The sequence below is a fragment of the Callorhinchus milii genome, unplaced genomic scaffold (assembly GCF_018977255.1).
Source record: "Callorhinchus milii isolate IMCB2004 unplaced genomic scaffold, IMCB_Cmil_1.0 Scaffold13, whole genome shotgun sequence".
NCBI lineage: Eukaryota > Metazoa > Chordata > Chondrichthyes > Chimaeriformes > Callorhinchidae > Callorhinchus > Callorhinchus milii.
The window spans coordinates 3,391,981-3,406,847 of NW_024704754.1; the positions used below are offsets into that span (position 1 = coordinate 3,391,981).

The 14,867-nt window shown below is 42.9% G+C and overlaps 1 protein-coding gene across 1 annotated transcript in view; it reads left to right on the forward strand.

The window, feature by feature from the left end:
- Positions 1-14,867, forward strand: part of LOC103183744 (follistatin-related protein 5) — a 108,777-nt gene that overhangs the window by 48,088 nt on the left and 45,822 nt on the right. The gene's annotated exons all lie outside the window — the stretch shown is intronic.

Consider the following 14,867-nt stretch of genomic DNA (forward strand, 5'->3'; position numbering starts at 1 on the left):
GACAGGAAGATAGATACCGAACACATCAGCAGTGCAATGCAATGGTAAAATAGCCCTCTAGTGTTCTATATGGTAATTGTAGATGTGCTGTAACATCTGACAAACTGCTGCTTGTCCGTTGGAAACTTGGGAGATTTATAGTTCCTTTATAGTTCCTTTAGCCATGCCCTCTGCATGACTTTAGTCACAAGTTGCTGTTCCTTCCATGAAGCAATCTAGCCATTTGACTTTCTTTCGTAACCAATCCAGCCATTTTGTCTTAGGGATTTAAGATTATAACAACAGGAGTCCTGTTGTTTTACAGCCGTGCCTTGTTTTCAAAGTTCCCTGTTCTCAAGATAGGGACAGAACGGTCTTGGCACATACTCAAGGAAATCAAAGTGTGAATGTCTGAAGACTATTCATCTTTGATCTTTGTCTCGCGACGTGACCTTTGATCTTTGTCTTGTGTATTTGCCTTTCCTTACAAGGGTTAACAATACAATATAAAATTACGCTTACACAGAGCCTTTCGCGTTAGGAGGACGTCCCAAGGCGTTGGAGAGTCAGGGATTTGGACCCGAGTTAGGGGTCGGGATCGGGGTGGGTGAAGGTCAGGGAGGGACAGGAGGGTGGCCGAAGGCTCGGTCGAAGAGGAGGGTTTTGAGATGGGCCTTGAAAGAGGCAAGTGAGGGAGCGAAGTGAAGGGAATGTGGGATGGACTTCCATAGGGTAGGGGCAGAAAGGCTGAAGGGCCGACCACCAATGGTGGGGCGGACCGCACGGGGGACATGGAGGAGGCCAGAGCCCGCTGAGCGGAGGGAGCGGACAGGGAACATAAGTGGAACAAATCCCTGTTCCTAAATGCTGTCGATAATGCAGGTTGCCTAGTCCGTCCTCAGCAGTGCCCTGGAGTGCTGTGAACCAGCCTAGCTCTGGAGCTGGATTAGCAAGGCTTCTGCGGTGGATTGATTTGATTCTGACATTCCTTTGCCAAGTACATCACCTTGGAGCCATTCTCAAGGATGTTGCCAGAGATGAGGAAATATAGCTATGAGGGGAGATTAAGATTCTTTGTATTGGAGCAGAGAATGCAAAGGGGCAATATGACAGGTATTTAATAATTATAATCCTTGCATTTGATAGAGTGCCTTACAAGTCAGGAGGACGCCTCAAAGCGCTTCACAGGATTTACTGCAAAGCGGAGGAACTGTATTCTTGTGGCGTTTTAAGATAATGAAAGGGTTTGAAAGCATTCGAGGGCAAGACGGCATGAATTTAAGATTATAAATAGGAACAGGAAAAGAAAGGCAAGTCAGCAGAAATCATAGATTGCCGGGGTGGCTGATTGGAGCATTTAATAGGGAATTTATGAGGCACACTCAGAGGAAGGGTATTAGGAGGGTCCCGGGAAAGAGCGGGGAATTGGGATTAGAAAGGTGGCTTTATTGGAGGAGAAAACTGAACACTTCCCATCTCCTATATTGCAGATTTTTCATCTTTGTGATTACTCTCATAGTTGCATTGCAGTTTTCTTGCCCCTATGTGCTTTGTCTCTACCTCTGCACCTTTGTCTTTCGTGACTGTGCAGTTTTACTTCTTGCTTTCAGAATGATTTAAAGAATATTGAAGATCCAAAGTCGAATAATTGGTTGCTTTTAATAAGTACAATTTTAATAGGTTAGAGATGTAGGATGTGGCTTTACATAAAACGAAGATGCAAATGATAAAAATAAATCAAAAATTTGGTATTCATTCCTGGAGTTTTTTTTAATCTCTATTACTGTGGGATGACAGCCGCTGGAAGGCATTACCTGGAGACAGGGTTTGTAACATATTCATGTATATGTGGAGTCCTGTAGCTTGTGGAATGCAGTAGCTTAGTGGTTAGAGCACTCGCCTGACAAGCTAGAAGACCTGGGTTTGATTCCCGGGCAGGACAAAACATTGGGCAAGTTTCCTTACTCCACACGCCTCTGTTTACCCAGCAGTAAGTAGGAACCCTGTTGTTAGTCGATTGGCGGATCGCTTTTCCGGGGGTAAAAATCCCTTCTTTTAAAAAAAACTACTACTAATAAATTGGACGCTTAATCCACTACTGTTTGTGCGCAATTGGCTGCCGCGTTTCGCCCACAACACATACAGTCAATTCACTCTACAGTAGCGTCTTGAGACGTCTCGAAAACGTGATATATCAAATACAAGGATTATTATTATTATCGAGGGCTTGGAATCCACCTTGGTAGGTTTGCGGAGAGGCAAGAAGCTGCTGCTCAGGCTACCCACCTCCCAGTGGAACAGTCGCTCAATTCTACAGATTGGTTTTGCATTTTTAGGCAATCCCGCACAGCAATTTCCTGTGAGACGTTGTCGCTCAATGAATAGGGATGTGTACGTATAAATGATGAGTAACTAAAAGTAATTTTTTTACCTCTCCCTGTCCACCGGTTCCGTTCCCACCCCTCTAAAAACCTCCGTCATCGCCCCCATCCTGAAAAAACCTTCCCTGGACCCATTCCTCCTCTCCAGCTACCGCCCCATCTCGAACCTCCCATTCCTCTCCAAGGTCCTGGAACGAGTCATCGCGTCCCAGCTCCGCTCCTTTCTCTCTCGCCATTCCCTCTTTGAACCCCTCCAAACCGGCTTCAGCGCCTCCCACAGCCCGGAAACAGCCCCGGTCAGAGTCACTAATGACATTCTGAACATCTGTGATCAGGGCTCCCTCTGCCTCCTTGTCTTCCTCGAACTCTCTACTGCCTTCGACACTGTTGACCACTCCATCCTCATACACCGCCTCTCCTCTTTACTTAATCTTCACGGACCTGCCCTTGCCTGGTTCGATTCCTATCTCTCTCACCGTCTCCACTTCGTTGCCTCTAACAGTTTCTCCTCCAGCCCCCGCACTGTCACGTCTGGTGTCCCCCAGGGCTCTGTCCTTGGCCCTCTTCTTTAATATCTATATGCTCCCCCTTGGTGACATCATCCGCAGACATGGGGTCAACTTCCACATGTATGTGGATGACACCCAACTCCATCTTTCTGCCTCCACCCTCAACTCCAGGACCACTGCTGTCCTGACAGACTGCCTGTCGGACATCAAGTCCTGGATGAGGGCGAATTTCCTACAGTTGAATTTGAACAAGACTGAGGCCCTCCTGATTGGCTCACGCCAGCGCCTCAGCACCTCAGGCTCTGGCAACATCAACCTCCATGGTTGCACACTTCAACTCACCAGCCAGTCAGGAACCTGGGTGTCTTGTTCAACCCTCAACTGTATTTTCTCCCCCACATTCAAGCCATGACCCACTCTGCCTTCCCTCACCTCCGTAACATCGCCCGACTCCGCCACTACCGCACCCCTCAGGCCACTGAAACTCTTGTTCATGCCTTCACCACTTCCAGGCTCGACTGTGCAGATGCTCCGCTTGTCGGCCTTCCCAACTCCTCCCTCCACAGGCTGCAGATAATCCAGAACTCTGCAGCCCATGTCCTCTCCCGCACCAAACTCCATGATCCCATTCTCGCCCAACTCCACTGGTCCGCTATCCTTCAGAGGATCCACTTCAAGATCCTGGTCCTCACATACAAAGCCCTCCATGGCCTCGACCCACCCTACCTCTGCGACCTCCTAACCACCTACCAACCCGCCCGCTCCCTCTGCTCAGCCGGCTCCGACCTGCTCCACGTCCCCCAACCCACCCGCCCCACCATTGGTGGGAGAGCCTTCAGCCACTCTGCCCCCAACCTCTGGAATTCCATCCCCCAGTCACTCTGCCTCACCCCCTCCTTAGCCTCCTTCAAGTCCCGCCTCAAGACCCTCCTCTTCGACCAAGCCATCTGCCACCCCCCTTCCACTCCCCTCCCTTAACCCCCCAACCCCAGCTCGGGTCTGAAATGCTGTTCTGCGCTTTGGAACGTCCTCCCGACGTGAAAAAAATAAATTTGTTGTTCTTATTGTTGGACAAATTTGGTGCTTCTGTAATACAACAACGACTTGCATTTATATAATGCCCTTCACGCAGGGTAGAGTCCTGGAGAGCTTGACAGTGACAGAGTCTGACCCCAAGCCAGGGGATAATAAACTTATAATCGGGTTAATTATTTTTGCATTGCTTCTAACGACTGTAATATAAGGCTCAGCAGGTGGGAAAGTAAAAGTGCTATCCATTGTTGTGTTCAGTTTAACAGGTTAATTACTCACGAAGGAAAAAGTCAAAAGTAGCCAGGCAGTTTGAGAGCGCTGTTGTAAATCAACGATGTACTATGTTTGATATATCTCTAGATTAAAAGTGTTAAGTGTGTCTGAAGGTCACTCAGCTTCGAGGAGCCAGATCGCTTTTAACTTTGATGCATATCCTTAGGAGGAAAGATTATATTGCCTTCCTTCCATACCAGCCTTTTAGCACAAAGTGAATTTGCCTTATCGCAAAGGCAAATAACAGACTTGGAAAAATAAATATGAAAACCATTTAGATGGCTCTTACTGTTTATTCTATTATATTCTATTTTAAGTTTCATCTTTTTGAAAATGCAACTCATATTTATCTATCTATTACCGTGGAGTCCTGTAGCTCAGTGGTTAGAGGACTCACCTTGCAAGCGAGAGGACCTGGCTTTGATTCCCGGCAGGGCAAAACCGTGGGCAAGTTTCCTTACTTCACACGCCTCTGTTTACCTAGAGTAAGAAAGAACCCGGTTGTTATATTATAAATTGGCGGATAATTTTTCCGGGGAGAATAATCCCTTAAAAAAATAATAATTTGGTCTCATAAATAATAATAATTATAATAATTATAATAAATAGAATGTCATTCACAAGGGATGCAACAATCTGTTTCGCATCACTTTGGCAAGATTTGGGAATCACTAACCCACATAAAACTGTACTCATTTTAGTCCTGATTCCCAGGATTATTCTTACTCTATTTTTTTTACTTTGTAACGCAGAACTGGAATGCTTTTTACCAGTGTGTGAATCTCATTCAGTGTAAATTTAAGAGTTAAAGGTTTATTTGTTCAATGGTAACATTTTCTCAGTAGAGATAACGAGATCTTTTAATTAAACGGGATACCTGTGGCTTAAGATAAGGTTGGATCTCCGTGATTCAGTGCACAGAGGCTTTATCGTCCTAAACCTGCAGCCTGTGTCTACAGATCACATTAGTCTCCTCGATAATCTTATTGTACTTCTCTTCTGAGCTAAGCTGTTATTGAATTACCATTTGACCCTTTGTTCATTTTGCAACCCTTAAATCTGAGGCTGTACTGGCTGAAATTCCAAGAGATAGAAATGAAAGCGAAGCACATTTTGATATTCCTATTAATCTCAGTTTCTGAATACCTTTTCTTATTACATTCATTAGCCGTACAACGCAAGAGATTTTCATCGTTTGAAATTATAGCACCTGAATGACCCAAGAAAATGAGTGTTTCCTTGCCAGTGTTACTGTACTAAAGCTTTGTTTTGATTCACTGTATGTGTCAGTTAGCGTATGATTAAAGTACCTAATCCATGTATTCCCAAATTTATAATTTCAGTTTTAAAATCAGGATGAAACAGTGTGAGGATTTTCTATAACTGCCTGATGGTAATGGTTGTGGTTTTGCAAACCATATTCTTACAAGATGTCGGAATCCCTTTGTACTGCAGTTCAGTTGCTAGTTGTGCTATGAGTTATAATAATAATAATAATAATAAGTTGAAGTAAAAACTAGTAGATGTGTTTTCCACCTTTACCCCAAAAATAAAATCTCACTCTGACGACTCCTGTTGGAGCTCTGTACTTTGCTTGTGACAAATATGACGAGAAAGAATTTGAAATTAGTTCAGATATACTGTGTAAAACAAAAGTAAACATCTTCTTTGACACATTCACTCGTGAATAAGAATATACAGCCTCAATTCTATCAATTAATGTGAAACCTTGCATATGAATTGGGTTCTGTACTTCTGTATTACAACAAGGAATGGCAGAATGGTAGGTTTTTTTTGAAAGGATATGTAGCTGTCCATTACGCTGATGGAATCTTCTTCACCTCAAACTCTTGTAATCTTGCAAGCTGTTCAAAGATTCCTTTGTTATGATTAGACTGCAAATTCGATACCGAATTAAATAGGTCGCAGTTTGGTTTATTGGGTTTCAAAACAATGCATTGCAACGAATGAGAGCAGTGCAGTCCATTATACCTTTATACAATTAAAGGGGTTTGATTGGAACATAATTCATTAGAATTATATGCAATAAGAATGAATAAAAAGGAAATTATTTCATTTTAATTGATCGCAATGGAAGTCAATTGGTTCAATGGAATTCTGCATATTAGCACTTAATGGTATAGGGGTATCTTTTGCACAGGAGTTGTTATAAACAACAACATCTTGCATTTATATAGCGCCCCTAATGCAGGGTAGTGTCCAGGAGTTGTATGGTTGGTTCAGGGTTAAGTGGAGAAGGTATTTATAAGAAATGCACCTTAGATTATTAAAACTCACCTCTGTCTGAATTTGTAAACAGATGCAATACTTAGCAGCTCTCTCCACCACATTTCTGCACATTATACTGTAAGAGTACATGAAGGCCCATAATTGAATTAACGATTTGTGTAGTTAATCACTATTGCACTACCCTGATTCACAAAGATTTTTTCACACCATACCTTTATTCTTGTGTGTTTTAATTTTAAAACAATGAAAAAGACTATTAATTCCAGTCTAATGGGAAACTGGTTAATTATATTATCACTTTATTTGAATTATTGGAAACCTAAGACCTGGAACGTGCAGAGAAAAGCTATTAAAAACGCAATGCTCCACTTGGTTAAAAATGGATATCAGAGGATGCTACTCCAGTTTCGCAATTGATTATTCATTCTTCCATTTAATGGTAGGGCTCTCTAATGAAAACCAAAATTGCAAACGTAATGGTGTCTCGCTATATATCATAATTGTTATAAGCCAAGCTTTTATGGAGAGCGTGTTAGCTGAGATCCAATACAAAAGTACACAGAATAAAGATTAATGCTAAATAATTACAAAATTGCAGGACATTTTGAGATTTTCATATAATAACCAGATAATCAAACATATTTTTGGAATACCCTAAACTGTTGGTTCTTTGAAAACTATCCATTTAAAGCTGGATTGGATTCCAAAGCAACAACAGTCAAGCCACGGCAAAGGCGAAAAATCATAATTGTTTGAATATTGGTATCTAACCTTAAATTTCTGCCTTGCAGTAAGATGTAGATTATATTACTGATCAATCGCTTCACTCTCTGGTACCTCCCTACCTCTCCGACCTCCTCATTCCCCAATCCACCACCTGGCGCCTCTCCCTCCATCCCTCCATCGTGCCCCCTCCCCAAGTCTTGCCTGAAAACCTTCCTCTTCGACCGTGCTTATGGCCACCTCCTCCCCCCACCGACACACCATCACCCGGCTTGACGTCAGGCTCCGCCACTGTTAAGCGCTCTAAGACGCCACCCTGCATGGAGTGAGTGCAAGTTATTGTTGGATATTCAACCAATGCAATGCAGTTGTTTCATTGTGGCAACCAACAACAACAACAACAACAAGATTCCATTTATAGAGCGCCTTTCACGTCAGGAGGACGTCCCAAGGCGCTGCACAGTTGGGTCATGACCCGAGCAGGGGGAAATGGTCAGGGTGAGGGGAGGGAAGGGAGGGAGAGAGGAGGGGGAAATGGTCAGGGTTAGGGGAAGGAAGGGAGGGAGCGAGGAGGAGGAAGAGAGTCGAGAGGGGAGCTGAAGGCACGGTCAAAGAGAAAGGTTTTGAGACCGGCCTTGAAGGAGGAAAGGGGAAGCAAGGCGAAGGCACTGGGGGATGGAGTTCCAGAGCCTCGGGGCTGAGAGGCTGAAGGCCCGACCACCGATAGAAGGGCGGTTTGGGCGGGGACGTGGAGCAGACCGGAGCCAGAGGAACGGAGGGTACGGGCAGGTAGGTAGGGGATAGTAGGTTGGGAGGGGGGAGCAAGGCCGTGAATGGCCTTGTAGGTGAGGATGAGGATCTTGAAATCAATCCTCTGGGGGATTACCAATGCCTGTAATTCCACCTGTTGGATCCAGCCCTGTTATAGTGCCCCGAGATCAAGTTCAGTTGATGTAGCCCTCTTTCAACAACAACAACGACAACAAGATTCCATTTATTGAGCGCCTTTCACGTCGGGAGGACGTCCCAAGGCGCTGTACAGTTGGGTCAGAAGGTTATTGGTTGAAGCCTCACATCTAGACTTTGAGCTGATAGTCCAGGGTGACATGTCAGTGAGTTGTTGGGGGAATCGGAGGTGCTGTCCTTCCGACGGTGTTCAGATGAACATTAAAGATCCCATGACACAATTCAAAAAGAGGCCATTTCTACCGGTTTCCTGGCCAACAATCCTCCAGATAAATTTTTTGTTCACTTCATTGCTGTTGCTGGGCAATTGCTGGTACATTGTCTGCTGTATTAGATGTACCTAAATGTTGTGAAGTGTTTTGAGAATTTCTCAACATTATAAATGTTGCAGCAAATGCAGGCATCACTATAATAATTCTTGGTTTGTCGTCAAGTGAGCTAATTAAGGACTTATTAAAGACGTTAAGAAGAAGCTATATTAGTTCTGTATTTATACAGCATGTTTCACAGCAAATCATCTCCCCTTCATTAACAAACAATAATACTAGACTAAGTCTAATCACACCATTTTTTCTAGTAACGGTGTGATTTCAGTGAGTGATATGGTGTTTAGAGATTTAAATTCTAGAATATGACCTTTATCTGCAATGCTTTAATGATGTAAAAGGCTGACAGCAATCTGTAGGGAAGACTTTTAAATGGAATAGTCATCAATAACAGTTTACACAGGGTTTTGTTTATTTAACTTAGGCTGTGTGTGTGAATCCCTGTGAGTTTATTTTGCATTGTAGATTTTGGAATAGATGTGAGTAATGTTGACTTTACTCCCAAGAGTAATAACTTTCTCAAAGTTTCGCTTCATTTTGATTTGAAAATGGAGTGAGAGTTATCAGACTAAAGTGTGTACCTGTGTGGAGAAGGTTCCAGCTGGTTGTTGCCTTAAATTTGAACACAAGTGTGCACTCGCACTTTTGGTGACAGGTATGCTAATTGCTGTCAATTGACATTCGAATTTCAGACCAGATGAAGCTGTAATGGATCTAATGCCGTTATGTCTCTAAGATGCAAATGTGGATCTCAGACTTGGACACACAGTGAGGAACGACTCTGCAGCTGTGTGTCAAAGCTATGGTGTTAATGGACTGAATAACACAGTTCCAAGTGGGTGAAGGCCCACAGCACAAAGCTGTCTATAATTCAACACTAATTGACACTATGTTGGCATTCAAACTCAGTGAGATTGAAAGAATGGCTGATGTGGGATACTTTACTCTGATGCAGTGCGGTCACTATTCATACGTTATAACTGAGAGACGTGGTTGAGTTTTATCCTGTACAAGTTTGTGGATAATTGAGAAACACTTTCAAGCAGATGAAACGCCTACAGGAAGGATGGTTTACACCTAATTAAATGGGATGCTGAACCATTGGCTCAAAAATAAAAGGAGCAATTACATTTCATTTCAACTGGATTTGGGCAACGGAAATGCTGCAGTACATAAAAGAGAACTCTGACCTGTTGATCATCAAGAAAAGACGAGAAATGTTGAAACCATTATAGGACAAAGTACAGAGAAACAACAACAACAATAACAAATTACATTTATAGAGCGCCTTTCACATCGGGAGAATGTCCTAAAGCACCCAAAACACGGAGGACGTCCCAAAACACCTAAATCAAGAGGGCAAGGATCCCAGAAAGCACAAGATAGCAAGGCCAGACAACCAGACCAGGAAGGGTAAAATGGGGAAAAAGTATAATTATGTGCATATATATTAATGGTAGAAGCATGTGAAATAAAATGGTGGAACTAGAGGCAATGTGTGATTACGATGTGGTAGGAATCACAGAGACATGTCTAAACCAGGATGGGTGGAAGTGAATGCAGTAAAATCCACGTAAGTCTTCTCATTATAAGTCGTATAATCATCTAAGTTGTACATCCACCCAAGTTCCATTCAGTTTCCTATCACAACCACGTATTATTTCTTTGCACTGCTCATATTATTCACCTCGTAATTCGTAATAATGGAAAAAGGCAAGACCAATATTTGGGGTTTGCTATAGAGCGCCGAACCAAAGCAAAGTGAACAACTTGGCACTGTACGATAATACTAATCGTGCCTTGGGAAGCCTTGGGACGTCCTCCCGACATGAAAGGCGCTCTATAAATGGAATCTTGTTGTTGTTGTAGTGTGTGTGAGAATGAGAAGGTAGTAGTGATGGGGGAATTCAATCAGCCCAACATAGACTGGAAATGGACATGTGCGAAAGACTCTGAGCTTGTAAACGTAGTGCATGACTGCTTCCTGACTCAGTATGTCAGGAAGCCCACTAGGGGGAATTTGCTCCTTGACTAAGTTCTAGTCAGTGACCCAGACACTATAATTCAGGGAGTGGAAGTAGATGATCCACTCGGGGACTCAATAACCTTCAGTTTAACTTGGGAGCAAACTCCAACATCCAACCAAATTGCAGTGTACAACTTTTAAGCAGGCAATCTTCAGGGGTCTGAGGGCAGAGCTAACAGACATAAACTGTGAGGCATTACTCAAGGACAGATCAGTTGAGGATAAATGGATATCCCTGAAGAACAGTGCATGCCAGACAATTGTATAAAATATAGAGTCAATTCACTTTACAGTATATTCTGTGAAGCGCTTTGAGAGGTCTTGAAGACGTGATAAGGCGCTATATCAAATGCAAGGATTATTATTATTACATTCCTAAAATTCAACAGGGGCATAATGAATAAAACCATAATGAAGAGATTTACAAGTGCTACAAAGACTACCGCAGAGGGTGGACTCAATTCTGGCATTCTGTTCCTAAGCATGTCACTTGGGAGCCATTTCTGCTCCAAAGGGACCCCGTTTGCCTCCTCTTCCCCAGGGACGTAGTGGGGGGAAAAAAATCAAAATATACTTGGAACTTCTTGAACGCTTTAGGATAGAAGTTCAGTTATTTGACGATGATGCCCATTGTCATATCTTCTTGTTTGTTGTGGTTATCAATTCTGCATCAGTGGAAATTCACAGACATGAATGATCACCAAAGTAATTCAGTGACCTTTGTGTAAACAGCAAAGGGAACAGTTTTATGGATGATGCACAAAGTCTGTGAAACTGCTCGAGTCATATCATTGAATTCAATTCATTTTCCAATGACCAGCTGATAATTCTGATTAGGAAGACTTATTGGTAGGTATTTCTTTTTGCCTGTCATTGAAATCATCTTTTGTGAATTCAATAATTTCTTCATGCAAAAATAGGAGCAACCTTGCACCTGTGAACAATTTGGTTTCCTCTTTCTTGTTTGCAGTCAGTTTCGAGTATCTGAAACCATCTTTCACGGATGACTGAACTAATTTGGAACCAAGGGCTAGTACTGACTAGTCTTTGACTCAGATAGTAGCAACTGCTCCTTCTCAGGGACAAGATTAGCTCTCTTCTCTTTCTTCAACTCACCACATAATTTCACCATTTGCTGAACCAATAACAGATGCCAGAAGTTTGCATGGGTTTCGCCCACAAAACATACAGTCAACTCACTTTACAGTATATTCTGTGAAATTCTTTGAGATGTCCTGAAGACACAATAAGGCCCTACATCGAATGCAAGGTTTATTACTGTTAGCATTATTATGGGTGTGAAAGGCAGATTGTGGCAGCTCTGATAGGAAACTGTGAGAACTGGTGTTGCTGCTCTACACAGTAAAACTCACATAAGTATTATCAGTTGGGACCATGACATCCAATACGTCTGAGTTGCAGGCAAGCTGTATCGATCATATAAAATCCGAGTTAATCAATAATCTACACTACGCTCGTGTAATTCCACGGTAAGTGCGAATGCGGTGACTGGTCAAGACTATGTTTCCTGCAATTCAATGAGCCTTGACCCGTGACTGCACGTACACTGCTGTTGTTGTTGATAAGGTTTTATACCCAACGTAAGGATTATTATTGAATGAACCGCCTTCAGATTTTCACTCCCACTTCTCTGATGTTCTCTCTCTCTTCTCCATCTACATTGATGCAGTTGATATGGGAGCCTTTTTAAAATCAGAGTGTGGGCCGTATATGTATGAGACGTACATTTGCTGGACACACCTGAATTTCTGATGGTTCTATTCTTGAATCTTTGCAGCATAAATAGTAGACATACACAGTCCCTACAAGCATTGAATTGCACACCACTGTTCTTTTAAAATTAGGAAGGGATTTGACAAGCTGAATAGTGAGCAACTGTTTCCTCTGGTGGGAGGATTGAGGCCTGGAAGCCATAGTCCTAAACCTGAGGCTAAACCAGTTGGAAGTGACAGTACTTTTTCGGGCAGCAGATGGTGGGCTTGTGAAATTCATTCCCCCAAAGGGCGGTGCAGGCAATCAGTTGAAGAATTTAAAAGGCAAATGGATTTATGCTTTAAAGACGGAGGGCAGATTGAGTTAGGTTAGAAGATCAGCCATGACCTTATTGAATGGCAGAGTAGGCTCGAGGGGCCAAATGGCCTACTCCTGCTCCTAATTCCTATGTTCCTATGTTCCTAGGTGTCAAGAGATATGAAGAGAGGGCAGGGAGGTGGAATTGAGTTGCAGATTGGCCATGACCTCAGAAAGTGGTGGGACAGGCTCGATGGGCAGGATGGCCTAATCCTATGTTCCTAAATTTACCATCCTTGTAAACTAGTGCTTGATAAACCTTCTTTACAATTGGGTGATTGAATGACATCAACTGTGTTCAGCCATTACGAATTTCCTGAAACTCTGGAACTCTTTCCCTCAATCCTCCGCCTTGCCCCCTCCTCCCCACTTTCAAATCCCACCTAAAGACCTTTTGTTTTGATTGTGCTTAAGGTCACCTTCCTCCCCTCCCACTCCCCCTTTCTCGGGAGCAAACTCCGACACTGTCAAGTGCTCCGAGACTATACCCTGCGTGAAGGACGCTACATAAATACAAGTTGTTGTTGATTTGAGTCATTGTGAATAAATGACGTATAGATTTTCTAGCCTATTTTTCTTGCTAGTTGAGGGGTTTTGTTTTCTGTCATGACACTGCACTTTTATGAGTTAACGCAATATAGTTTAAAGTTGGTCGCCTCTGCATGAAGCATTTCTCATGTTTACTGCAGTTTCTGAACGCGTTGGTAGATTTTTTTTTACACCCGTGTCAGATGTGATGAACAATGAACCAGAGAGTGTGAATCAGATGGTGCGAAAGGGACACAGGTGGCTTTCCAGAAAAGACAATATTCTCAAAGCTATTGGCAGGAAAGAAATTCTCTTTCATTATCCTTTGAAAGGATAAACTCAAAGCCCTACCCTCCAGGATCAACATTATTTATGTGCTGCAATAGTCAGGGCCAGTCTAATGCCTCCATGTAGTTTGTGAGTTATGATGTGGGTTGCATGTATACATTGAAATCTCAGCAATCCAGTTTATGAATAAACCTAAAGCAGCTTGGCAGCTTCTTTGTAATCTGATTTTGTGAATTGGTAAATAGTGCAGTATATTTCTTGGGTTTGGAGAACCGCACAGTGAATATATAGAGCTGGAAGATGCCAAGCCAATATCTACCTCATTCAGTTACCAGAACCGATAATATTTTTCTTCAGCCGCTATTGTTCAAGTCCAAAAATATATTCGGAGGTGCAAGTTGTCACTTGTCATCATATCTGTTCTAAGATGTAATAAATCCTATTTAGACTGCTTGTCAGCAACTTGAGGGATTTGTTGTTTGTTAACCTATGAGTACTGCATACTAATTAATCATTAGCTCTTTGCTACCGATATTTATTTTCCTTTATATTTGTTTTTAGTGCTTGAAAAGTTTTTAATGTTTTTTCCCTTCTTTTGCACCCGGGTGTAGCTGAGTTAGGCTCCAACGACATGCTCTTATTGCTTTGAAGTGTTGGCGCTGCAGAACAGAGTAACACAGTTGAAACAAGAGCTTAGGCTGTATAATATAAATAATCATGATCTAGCAAAATGTAGGTTCTTGCAGTGTAGCTAATGAGGTGTTACAGACTGCAGGCCTCTGCTGACCAGGCTGTCAGTTGGTGCAATTAAGAAAAGTTCATATTAAATTCTTGGGGGTTTCAGCCGGGTGTCTGACACATGTGGAAACCTGTGACCATGCTTAAGAGTATCCAAGAATCAAGGATTGGGGATCCCACGATGTGTCGGGGTAACTGCTGAAGTCAAATCAGCTAAAGTCACATAGCTTGCCATTGGAAGCACTGTCTGGCCAGCTTTCCCGCTGCTTGTCCAGATAGGACCACCCTACCCGTCAGAGCTTTGTCTTGCAGGGTTAACAGGAGCTGAGTGGGAAGAGTCCCTGCTCCCAGTGACTGGTCTGCCCTTCCAGGTCCTTCCGATGAGCCAGGCCTGCTGTGCTAGCAGCAGTGCCCTGGAACACTTGACTCAGGAACTACACTACTGAGACCGCCACAGAGGGTGGACTTATTTCTGACATTCCATTCCTAAATATGTCACCTTACAGCCAGTTCAGCTCCAAGAAGACCTCAATTATCTCCCACCTCCCTCCAGGAGGATAGTGAATTCTGCCTGAATTCATTACATTCAGCCTAAGGCTTGTTTTCCTTTACAATATCACTGTGGAGCAGTTGATGGGAGTAATTGAATAATATATAATATAACATATGGCTTCCAAGGTCACTTTGGATGTAATGACAACTTCAACAGCAAACCAATTACAGCTTCCAACGAATCACCTTTTACGATTATCCTGAA